The sequence below is a fragment of the Nicotiana tomentosiformis genome, chromosome 8 (genome assembly GCF_000390325.3).
Source record: "Nicotiana tomentosiformis chromosome 8, ASM39032v3, whole genome shotgun sequence".
Classification (NCBI taxonomy): Eukaryota; Viridiplantae; Streptophyta; class Magnoliopsida; order Solanales; family Solanaceae; genus Nicotiana; species Nicotiana tomentosiformis.
The window spans coordinates 131,314,828-131,327,343 of NC_090819.1; positions in this window are offsets into that span (position 1 = coordinate 131,314,828).

Genomic DNA, 12,516 nt, shown 5'->3' on the forward strand with positions numbered 1-12,516 from the left:
CGAGCCTGAGGTTGACTTTTTGATTTTGGTTAAAGATCCTAGCTTTATTATTTGGAATAAATTCCTATGGCTTTTATTGATTATATTAAGTTAATTTGGCTAGATTCGGGTCATACGGAGGTTGATTCACGTGGGATGGGCTTGTTAGAGGAGTGATTTTGCTTGATTTAGGTAAGTATCTTACCAAAACATGGTTGAGGCACTAGTTGCCTGAGTTATTTGTGATATCTACGTGCTATGGGTGGTGCACATGTGCAGGGCTGAGCCCATATGCATGCACCGGGTGTTTATCCATGCTCGGGGTAGTGCTTAGGTTATGAAATTCCTTGAATAGATTGTCAAGATATATGTTGTGATGTTTCTCATATTTGTACCACGTTGTGACCTAATTAAGCCATATTTGATGTTACATAGAGGTCAGTCTCATGATTTAACTTGATAATTGTTGTTTTTGTGATGGAATTCCTCATTTGAGTTATCATAGCACACTTTGCACCTACATACACCATACCATGTCATTTATATCACTCCAGGAGTATGATATTTGATATTCATTGGTCATGTACATGTAATCCTGCATATATGTTTTTCTGTGTGATATGATCTGGACTGATAGCCCGCGATCACACTATGGGGATTGAGATATTGAGCTTGTGACTACTTCTGGTGGATTGTAATTATTGGTACGTGAGTTATTCGTGGAGCATATCTAGACTTTGTGCGGGATGTCAGTGCTAATACTCGTATATCTATTCATACTACTCACAACCTTCATTTAACTTGGTAGCATCATATACTTTCTTTTGTGCCTTCTCAATTGCCTTTAGATGTAAGCAATTACTTTTCCTGGTCATTCTGCCACTTGCTGCATGGATACTTAGCTTATCTTAGTGCCCGCAAAAACTAGAATTCCCTGTAACTCATATGATTTCAAATATCACTTTTGACTTCCATTCATTAGTCATGATAGGTTCCACTTTCTTATGGAGTGCATCCAATGTTGTAGTGAGACTGTTGTTACAAGACCATTTCTTCGTTAAGTTACTATGCTTAGGTTGAAGCTTTCTTCCTTATTTACTCAGCTAGTCTTTCCTTATAGTACTTAGGGGAGACCCTCTGAGTCTTATAAAGCTGTGAGCTTATTACATTATATACCGAATAGAAGGTGCCTTGGTGTATGTTGTTTGATAATGATATAGTTCTTATTAATGAGACGATAGCCGGCGTTAACGAGAGGTTGGAGGTTTGGAGACAGACCCTCGAGTCTAATGGTTTGAAGTTGGGTAGGACTAAGACTGAATATCTAGAGTCCAAGTTAAATGACACGACGTAAGAAGCATACTTGGACGTGAGGCTTGACTCACAAGTCATCTCCAAGGGAGGTAGTTTCAAATACCTTGGGTCAATTATCCAGGAGGGTGGAGAGATAGATGAGGATGTCATGCATCGTATAGGGGTATGGTGGATGAAATGAAGGTTATCGTCTGTGGTACTGTGTGACAAGAATGTGCCACTGAAACTTAAGGGAATGTTCTATAGAGAGGTGGCTAGACTGGCCATATATTACGGGGTAGAGTGTTGGCCAGTCAATAATACCCATATCAAAAAGATGAATGTAGGAGAGATGAGGATGTTCAGATAGATGTGTGGGCACACTAGGTTGGATAAGATTGGGAATGAAGATATTTAGGAGAAGTTGGGAATGGCTCCCATAGATGACAAAATTCGGGAAGCGAGGGTTAGATGGTTCGGGCACGTGCGAATGAGAAGCCAAGATGATCCGGTTAAGAGGTTTTAGCGGCTGGCTTTGGCGGTTATGAGAAGAGGTAGAGTGAGGCCTAAGAAATATTGGGGCGATGTAATCAGGCAGGACAAGGCTCAACTTCAGATATCAAGGACATGGTAGATGTCGCATTTGCAATGTCGCATCTGCGACAAGAGGTTCGCTAATGCGATACAGGCATCGCAAATGCAAACCCTCCAACCCTGAGCCTATCACAAATGTGACAACTGGTCCGCAAATGCGAACCTAATCAAAAGCGTCCTGCTCCAGTCCCAGCTCCCCATAATCACAAAATGGCCTGGTCTTGTTATGTTGTACTACTATTTAAGAATGTGTTCAAAGTAGGGCTTGCATATCTAAATTCCTTCACCTCAAGTTGTGTTTCAAAGGAAATCTAATGAAAGCTTGTGTAAGAAATTGTAATGTGCCTAAAACTTCTATTTGCTCAAATGTGTGCTTAGATGTCTTGAATATAAATGCCTTGTTGTTGGAAAGTCCATGATGATGGTTGAAAGTAAAAAGTTGTGTATGAAATACAAAACATGAAATACGAATCACGTAATGCAAAATGTGAAATATGAAACACATCAAATGTGCAAAGAGAAATAATACAATTGTGACCATTAGTGCCAATGAAATGAAGAAATGTGCAAGAAATATGAAACAAGATTATTGATAGAAAGGGGTGATGTCTCACATGAGACGGCCTACCCGATCGGACGCCATGCCGCACACATGGCGGTGACTATATTAGAATTGTAATTAAAATTGTGATTTTGTTGATGTATCGCATGAGACAACCTAGCCGATCTAGTCGTTATCGGACGCCATGCCGCACACATGGTGGTGACTGTGCTAGAATTGTAATTGAAATTGTGATTTGGTTGATGTCTCACATGAGACGTCTCCTAGACGATCGGGTCGTGATCGGACGCCATGCAGCACACATGGTGGGTTGTTCAGGCCTTTACTCAAGGTTTAAATAAACAAAGTTCGGTAGCATCACGACAGCTAAAGAAGAATTTAATTGAATATCCAGCGGTAACCTGGGCCGATGTACATAATCGGTACCAGTCAAAGATCAGGGTCAAGGATGATCAATTGGGGGGCCCTTCCGATTCCGCTTATCCAAATAGGCTCATCAGCAGAATTCAAAGGGATATCGACAGAGAACCCAGGTCGAACAGAGATCAGTATCTACCATACAATGCATATCGTAGAAACAACGGCCCAAGATGCAATCCAATCCAAAATGATTGAAGGAACGACCGAAGACAGAGCTCTTGAGGACTCATGAGCAAAAGTGGTTACGATAAACATGCCAATCCCACAGAAGCACCACAATTATGAGAATAAAACTTCATCATCGACGCATCAGGTATTAGGTCAGCCATTGGGAGAATCAAAGATACTAGATGGCCCAGATCTACAAACCGATCCATCCCAAAGGAACCCCAATCAAACATGCAAATACCATGATACATATGGTCATAAAATCGAGGACTGCAGACAACTAAGTGAGGAGGTGGCCCGTCTATTCAACGAGGTTCACCTTAGAAAATTCTTGAGCGATCGAGCTAAAAACCATTTCAGAGAAAGAGATGCGAATAGGAAAAACGAGCAGGAAGAACTACAATACGTGATTCACATGATCGTTGGTGGGGTCGATATTCCACAAGGGCCCGTGTTCAAATGCACTAAAGTATCAATCACCAGAGAAAAACGAACTCTAGACTAAGTGCCAGAAGGCGCTTTATCATTCAATGATGAGGAAGCAGAAGGGATCTCACAACCCCACAATGATTCTTTGGTAATCTCTATCCTTATGAATAAAATTCAGGTTAAAAGAGTATTGATTGATCCAGGAAGTTCAACTAATATTATTCGATCGATAGTCGTGGAGCAGCTCGGCCTACGAGATCAGATCGTACCTGCAGCTTGGATTCTCAACAACTTTAACATGGCAAGCGAAACAACTAAAGGTGAAATCATTATACCAGTAAATGTAGCCAGAACTATTCAACAAACAAAGTTTCATGTGATCAAAGGCGATATGAGATACAATGCACTACTCGGAAGACACTGGATTCACAATATGAGGGAGGTCCCCTCAACCCTTCACCAAATGTTGAAGATCCCAACATGGGATGGAGTAAAAATAGTATATGGGGAACAGCTTGCTTCCAAAGAGATGTTCTCGGTCGACGAAGTGATACCGGTATAGGAACTTTCTTCTCCAAAAGGATCGGATTCCAAAGGAAAACGGGAAGCTAAATAGCAACCACAACTACCGGCTTCGACTCAATCAGAGAAGTAGGGAATGGACGAGGACGATGACTACTGGATTCCTCGATCCTTTATAATCTCCGAGGACTCCGACGCCGCCAAATCGATGGTCGAGGATTTGGAACAAGTCGTACTGATCATGCATCTAACCGATCGAAAGGTATACGAGGTTACGGGGTTAACCCCCGATCTCGGGGAAAAACTCGTTAAATTATTGTCAATAATATGGATTTTTTTGCTTGGTCCCACCTAGATATGACAGGGATCCCGCCGGAAATTGCTACACATCGACTGAGCTTGGACCCAAAGTTCTGCCCGGTAAAACAAAATAGAAGATCCCTGTCTGAGGTAACCAAAAATCTCAAACTAGGATCCATTCGGGAGGTAAAATATCCCGAATGGTTAGAAAACGTAGGCATACTACCTAAAAAGGGAAATAAACTTAAAATATGCGTAGACTATAAAGATTTAAAAAAAGCATGTCCTAAAGATTCTTTTCCTCTGCCAAATATCGATCTCATGATCGATGCCACAGCCGGCCACGAGATCCTTAGTTTTCTCGATGCCTATTATGGGTACAATCAAATACAAATGAACCCGGAGGATGAAGAAAAGACTTCGTTCATCACTAACTACGGCACATATTGTTATGATGTAATGCCGTTTGGACTAAAACATGCCTGTGCCACTTATCAATGCTTAGTAAATCGAATGTCTAAAGAACAAGTAGGTAAGTCAATGGAAGTTTATATTGATGATATGCTAGTTAAGTCCCTGCGAGTAGAGGAACATTTGACACATTTGCAGGATACTTTTGATATACTAAGGAAATATAACATGAAACTCAACCCGGAGAAATGTGCACTCGGGGTCGGCTCGGGCAAGTTCCTCAGCTTTATGGTATCAAATCGGGGTATCAAATTTAACCCCGATAAGACCAAGGCAATCGAAGACATCATAGTCGTGGATAATGTTAAGGCCATACAAAGATTAACAGGGCGCATAGTCACCCTAGGCCGATTCATCTCGAGGTCTTCAGCTAGAAGTCACAGGTTCTTCTCACTGCTCAAAAGGAAGAACAATTTTACATGGACCCCAAAATACCAACAAGAATTGAAAGGATTAAAGAGGTACCTCTCGAGCCCGCCACTACTTCATACTATGAAAGCGGACGAGCAACTCTACTTATACTTAGCAGTCTCGAAGATAGCGGTAAGTGAAGTCCTAGTTCGAGAAGAGCAAGGTACACAATTTCCTGTTTACTATGTTAGTCGAACTCTAGGTGAGGTCGAGACCCGGTACCCACACTTAGAAAAATTTGCACTTTCCCTAATAAGCGCCTCTAGGAAATTAAAACTATATTTTTTGTGTCACCCGATCTGTGTGGTAACTACTTATCCCCTTTGCAATATTTTGCGTAAACCCAAACTTTTGGGCAGATTGGCCAAATGGGCCGTCGAGATAAGTGGGGACGATATCGAGTATCGACCTCGAACAGCCATCAAGTCTCAAATCTCTGCAGACTTCGTGGCCAACTTTACACTAGCCCTCGTACACGAGGTTCAAAAGGAACTATTATTAAAGGCACGTACATTATCGGGGGTGTGGACCCCCTTTACAGACGGCGCTTCTAACGTGAAGGGGTCTGGGATAGGCATCATTTTTAAGCCACCCACGGGTAATGCAATTAGACAAGCTATCAAAACTTCCAAGTTAACTAACAATGAGGCCGAGTATGAGGCCATGATTTCAGTTATCGAGCTAGCTAAAGGTTTGGGAGCAGAAGTCATCGAGGCCAAAATGTGACTCCGTGCTCGTGGTAAACCAAGTCAACAGAACATTCGAGGTTCGAGACGATCGAATGCAAAGGTACCTGGACAAATTACAGGTGACTCTACAATGGTTTAAAGAATGGACCTTACAATATGTGCCTCGAGAACAAAACAGTGAGGCGAATGCCCTTGCAAATTTGGGGTCATTAGTCGAAGACTGTGAGATTAGCTTGGGGACTATCGTACAACTTTCAAGGTCAGTAATTGAAGAAGGCCACGCCAAAATCAACTCCACAAGTCTAACATGGGATTGGAGGAACAAATATATCGAGTACCTAAAGAACGGGAAGCTTCCATCGGATCCTAAAAAATCGAGGACTCTACGTACGAAGGCCGCACGATTCACATTGGCCGAAGACAAAACACTATATAGAAGGATGTTCGATGGACCATTGGCAATATTTTTGGGACCAGGAGACACCAATGACGTCCTACGAGAAATTCAAGAGGGCACCTGTGGAAATCATTCCGGTGCCGAATCATTGGTTCACAAAGTCACCAGAGCAGGATACTATTTGGCCGATATGGAAAAACATACAAAAGGGTTTGTTTGAAAGTGAGACAAATGTCAAAGATATGCACAGATGATGGCCCGGAGAGCAACTCCACTTAGTCTTATCCCCGTGGCCATTCCTGAAGTGGGGAATGGATATCGTTGGTCCCCTGCCATCGACCCCATGTAAAGCTAAATGTATTTTGTTTATGACTGACTATTTTTCTAAGTGGGTTGAAGCACATGCTTTCAAGAAAATTAGAGAGAAATAAGTCACAGACTTCATCTGGGACCACATTATATGCCGATACGGGATGCCCGCCGACATCGTATGCGACCATGGAATCAATTCGCCGGCGGCAAAGTGACAAAATTTCTCGAAGATCACAAAATAAAGAGGGTCCTATCGATGTCGTATCATCCTAGTGGGAACAGATAGGCAAAATCTACAAACAACATCGTCATTCAAAATATAAAAGAAGGTTGAATGGCACTAAGGGAAAATGGAGAGATATATTTCCCGAAGTCCTTTGGGCGTATCAAACAACGACAAAATTCAGTATGGGGGCAACACCATTTTCTTTAGTATATGGCACCGAAGCTCTTATAAAATTTGAAGTCAGGAAACCCAACATCAGGTTTCGATATGAAACGGAAGAGTCAAATCACAAGGCTGTGAATACAATCCTCGAATTGCTAGATGAAAAACGGGAAGCCGCCCTCATTCGAATGGCCGCACAAAAATAGCGGATCGAAAGATACTACAATCGAAGAGCTAATCTACGATACTTCAACATCGGGGACTTGGTTCTGAGAAAGGTCACCCTCAATACTTGAGACCCAAATAAAGGAAAACTTTTACCTAACTTGGAGGGACCGTACCAGATCCTCGATATCATCATAAAGGGATCCTACAAACTTGGCAAGATGAACGACGAATAATTTTCAAACAGTTTGAACATATCACTCCTCAAGTGATATTACAGTTAAGGTACGACCTTCTCCATATTCGTTTATATTTATTACTTACCATTTGCAGGTGTTTGATCGAAGTCATCGAAAGATTCGTTTACATTTAAAAAAGGCCTTCGAATATTTTCACAAACCGGTAAAAAAGGCTACCCTCGGCTAAATTACTAAGGGTCTCGATAATATCGACCATCAAAAACACTAAAAGGTACAAAGTCGTTCGAACTCTCAAACAAATGCTTTATTTTATGCTAAGGCACAACATATTTTATATGATTAAACAATAAAATTTTTGAGCCAAAAAGGGGAGAAAGCCATTCTTTTTACTATGGCTGTATCGTTCTAATTAAAGAGCCTAAAAGACCATTTTATTTTTAAGTTCGAGAAATCATCCTCACCGAATAAAAACCGAATCCGGCTTCGATCAAATTGCCTAAGCCTCGAACTTATGAACAAAATTTTCATAACGCATAAATGAAATAAAATTTTTACAAGGAAGAAAATGAAATAAAGACAAGCCGGAAAGGAAGGAGATCTTTATATATATGAGAATATATACAAGGTCCGATCAGGATCCTATACAAACGATCAAAAGTGAAAAATCCTAAGATTCCTGATTTTCTCCGTGGGCAGCTTCTCCTCTATCGAGGTCCTCCCATTCTCAGACCCGCTCTTGCTGCCATCATCATGATCATCATCGGAAGAGGTCAACGCTCCAGCTTCAGCTTTGTGCTCTCTAGCCTTTACTATCTCGTTGGTAAAATTGAAACCTCATGTGTGGATCTCCTCGAGGGTTTCCCTTCGAGATTGGCATTTGGTGAGTTCAGCAATCCAATATGCTCGAGTTTGAGCGGTCTATGTTGCCTCTTTCTCTTGGACTTGAGTGAATTCAGCATCGGCCCGGTAGACGGCCACGATTTGCCTTTTCGTCTTCGGATTTTCCTTGGCAAGTTTGGAAGCCAACCGAGCCTCGAGCTCCTCTATTTTCCTTCGTTGAACCGAGCTCTTCTCCTTCATAACTTGAAGCTGACTTTCGATCGATGGTAATTGGGCTCGAACAGTCTATTTTTATGCAGCACAGCTGTCTATACCTTCTTTCCACCCCAAGGACTCCGCCTTTATCGTGTTGACCTCCTCGCGGAACTGCTCAATCCTCTCGACCTTCTGCTGCAACTATGAGATTGAAATGTTAGCCGTCGTTCCTTAATCGAGCCCTTGAGCTTTTAATATTTTCATTACCTGCTCAATCAGGTCGGTATGATCTTTGTGAGTCGTGTCCAATTCGGCTCGGAAGTCCTTGATATGTTCTTCTTTTTGCTTACCGAGAAGGTTGAGGGCATTCCTATCCTCGGTGAGCCTTTAAATGCCATCCTCGTACCGACTCAACTCGGATCGAGACAGAGAAAATGCTTCTCCGAGAAACGCTGAGGCCTGTGCTGAATGAAGAAAATAAGTTACACAAAAAGAGAAAAATAAACACAAGGGTAATACCAGCAAGGGGATTTAAGGCTTAACTGATTCAGAGCTTGCTATGCTTCATTGAAAATGCTCAATGCCTCTCTCAAGTCCTTCCTCGAGACCTCCAAGTCACAAAGGCCGGTGGCATCTTCGACACCAGTAAAGTAATCATAAAAAGGGTCGTCCCTTCCGTGGGCTCCTTCAAAGGAGAGGGTTTTCAAGGCCCAAGCCTCTTGAATCATCTCCTCAGAAAACGAGGGGAGCAGCGGGGAACATCCAATTTCTATTACCCCAAGTGGATCATTTGGGGCATTCTCCACATCTCGAGGGGCCTCGACAGCCGTACCCACCGTTAGCTCAGTATGGTGGGAGGAATCTTTGATCCTCGATGACTCGGGGACTTCACCCAAGTCTCTTCCCGAGACCCCCTCATCTCGAGATGGAGTCTTTGCCGCCTTCACCGAATCAGTGGCCTTTGGGGCCTCGGTGCTCATTCCTACTCGGGCCACCAGCCCGGAGTCATCTTCTTCCGTTTCTTCTTCTTCCTCCCTTAGACGTCGAACAGACACTTTGGTCAGGAGGATGATGTTATTTCTCGGCTTACGAGCCTTCTTCTTCTTAGGTTCTGGATCCCCGGAGGGTGAGGTCATTTTCCTCTTTTTGTCCTTTGCCGGTTTCTGTGCTGAGATCAAAGTCTCCTCCTCACCAATAGGGGCCTCATAACAACGTCTTTGCCAAGTCCTGTATGAAAGGCAATTAATTAAGAAAAACTTTAACACAATCATCAAAGATGTGGAAAAGGGGCTTACCATGAGTTTTGGCCTCCCATCGGCCCTTTGATAAATCGCGCCATGAGCGCTCGGCATACAAAGAGGTCGAGTCCAGGTCCCGAACCCAGCTCTTGAGGTTAGGAATTGCACCAGGCATCCAAGCGACCGCTACATCAAAGAAAGAGATATCGGTGAGAAGAAGTAAAGGAGCTAAACCGTCCCATCCAGCCTTAGTCCTTGTCCTCATCTATGCTCGAGAACAACACTTTGGTAGCATGAATTTGGAGTTTTATTAACACGCCTCGATAGAGGCGGGGGTTGTACAACCTGATGAGGTGGTCGAGGGTTAAAGGCATCCCCTCGACTTTGCTCACAAAGAATCGGAGCAGAATGATGATTTGCCAAAAAGAAGGGTGGTTCTGGCCTAGGGTTATTTGATATTGATAGCAAAAATCAACGACAACAGGGTCGAGGGGGCCAAGTGTGAAAGGGTAAATATAAACACTTAAAAACCCTTCCACATGGGTGGTGATGCCTTCTTCGGGGGTCGGGATCACAACCTTTTTGACATCCCAATTGCAGTCTTTTCTTAACTGCTTAAGGTATCCCTCTGTTATCGAGCACATATACCTCGATAATGGCTCGCACCGACCGGAAATCAGAAGTAAGGACGCACCCCCAAAAACACACTCCTCAGGTCATGGCTCCACCAGCGTTTTGTCGCCGGCCGGTCGCGATGAAAAAGTGTTTTCCTTTTGAGGAACAATTTTTGATGTTTTTGCCCTTTTGTATGGATTTGAAGTTAAAAATAGAGGAAGATGATAAGATTTGGTGTTTTAAGAAGAGGTTAGTAGTGAAAATCATAGATTTGTAGATGAAGAACTTAGAATATATAAAAAGCTTTGTAGATTAGAAATTTGAAAGTAAAAGTTCAAAATGGTGGAGAAAAGGGCTATTTATAAATTTCACAATGACTGTTAAAATTTGCGGTGGACGACCATCGATTGACGTGCATTTAATGCCTTGGTAACTGTACAGAAGGGATGTTTTAGTCGCTTCCGCCGCTTACGTCACAAGGATGATGTCGTGACAGGTCGAGGTAGAAAATTGAAGGATCAATTCGTTTCTTGTCATTACACTCCAGACACAAGGATACTATTTGTATACGGTTAAAACCAGGTCCACCGGATTTTACTATTTGACGGAGACCGGGAGTTTGCATCGAAGGACGGCCTCGTAACAGAATAAGCCATATCACGAGTATAAGGTACCGAGTTCATAACCAAAGTACCTGTGAAGATCGAGGCTAGTAGCGATCGAAACCAAATGAGAGATACATTGAGCGAGATCAAAGATAGCATAATAACAAAAAGGAAAGATATCCGTGGTTGGTCGAGGATCACAGTATAAATCTCTGTGACTGGTCGAGGATCACGGTGTAAATCTCGGAACAGATCAAATCAAAAATGGTTAATTAGCAAATCATGGGGTTTCTTTCTGTAATTAGAATTGTACCATATGTAGAACTCGTCTACTATAACACACAGTTGACAGACACAAAAAGTAATATAACTCTCTTTGTCGTTATCACCATTGTTCATCAGCTTGTTATACTTTCACAGTTCTTGCATCAACCAGTTCAAGGGTGTCCAAACTCGAGGGTTGAGTTTCATTCTAAAACTGGTTTGATTTATTATATCATTAATTTCTAGTACTCCTCCTCACATTTATGAATTGGTATTAGGTAAAATCACGTGTCCCTCGAACAATATTTTAAGTTTAATTGTTATCCAATTTTGAGGGTAAACAGTGAGTTAGGAACACAAGTTGTGTTGAGTAGAAAATTTCAAACTTCAGACAGACGGTCAGTCCGAGCTCACCATTCTGACCTTGGAGGATATGCTCTGAGCCTGTGTTATGGATTTCAGGGGTTTATGGGATCAGTTTCTACTGCTTGCAGAGTTCGCCTACAACAACAACTACATATTGAGTATTTAGATAGCTCCTTAGAAGGCCTTATTGTCACAACCCAAATCGGAGGGCCGCGAAAGGCACCCTGTGCCTTACTCAACCGAGTACCAGCATAATGTATCTTTCTTATCACACCATCATGGGTAAATAGGATAGAAGGACCATTATGAGATAACCAGAATAAATTGTAAAGTAATAGTAGACATAGGACGATCCAGCATGATATAGAAACTTATACATGTGACATAAGGGCCTATAAGGCCGACATGATCATTTGTACACTCAAAACATAAGCCGACAAGGCCATACAAGTACCCATATAAATGACATCTGTCTACAAGCCTCTAAGAGTACATAAAAATCATAATGGTCGGGACAGAGCCCTGCCATACCAATTAATACATGCCCAGAGCATACTGACCATATAGGAAACTCCGGAGCAAGTGGAGTGCACCAACACCTTCCACTGAGCAGATAGCCTACTAGGATAACTGTCAACCTGTCTATCGGGACTTACGGGCATGAAATGCAGCATCCGCAGGCAAAAGGGAGTTCAGTCCTAATAAAGTACTGAGTATGTAAGGCATGAAAAAAAGTATATAAAAGACGTGAAAGAAACATGGAGTAAAGGACTCAATTTGTAAGTCTGAATAGCTCAGTAATCATTAAATCTTCATAGTGTCATGAATATGGGTATAAATGTCATATCATGCATAGGTATATGCGTACACAACATCATCAAGCCTCTAAGGGTATCCCATCATATCATCTCGGCCTCATGGGGCAAAATCATAAATGTATGCCAGTTGATCAGGTGGCTGGTGCATATATAACACCGAAACCTTTCCCCATACCACATGTACATATAATATACGCGTATATAACGCCATCTGGTCATGGGCCAATGTCCATATATATATGAATGCAATACATAATGAAGTAAGTCAATAAGAT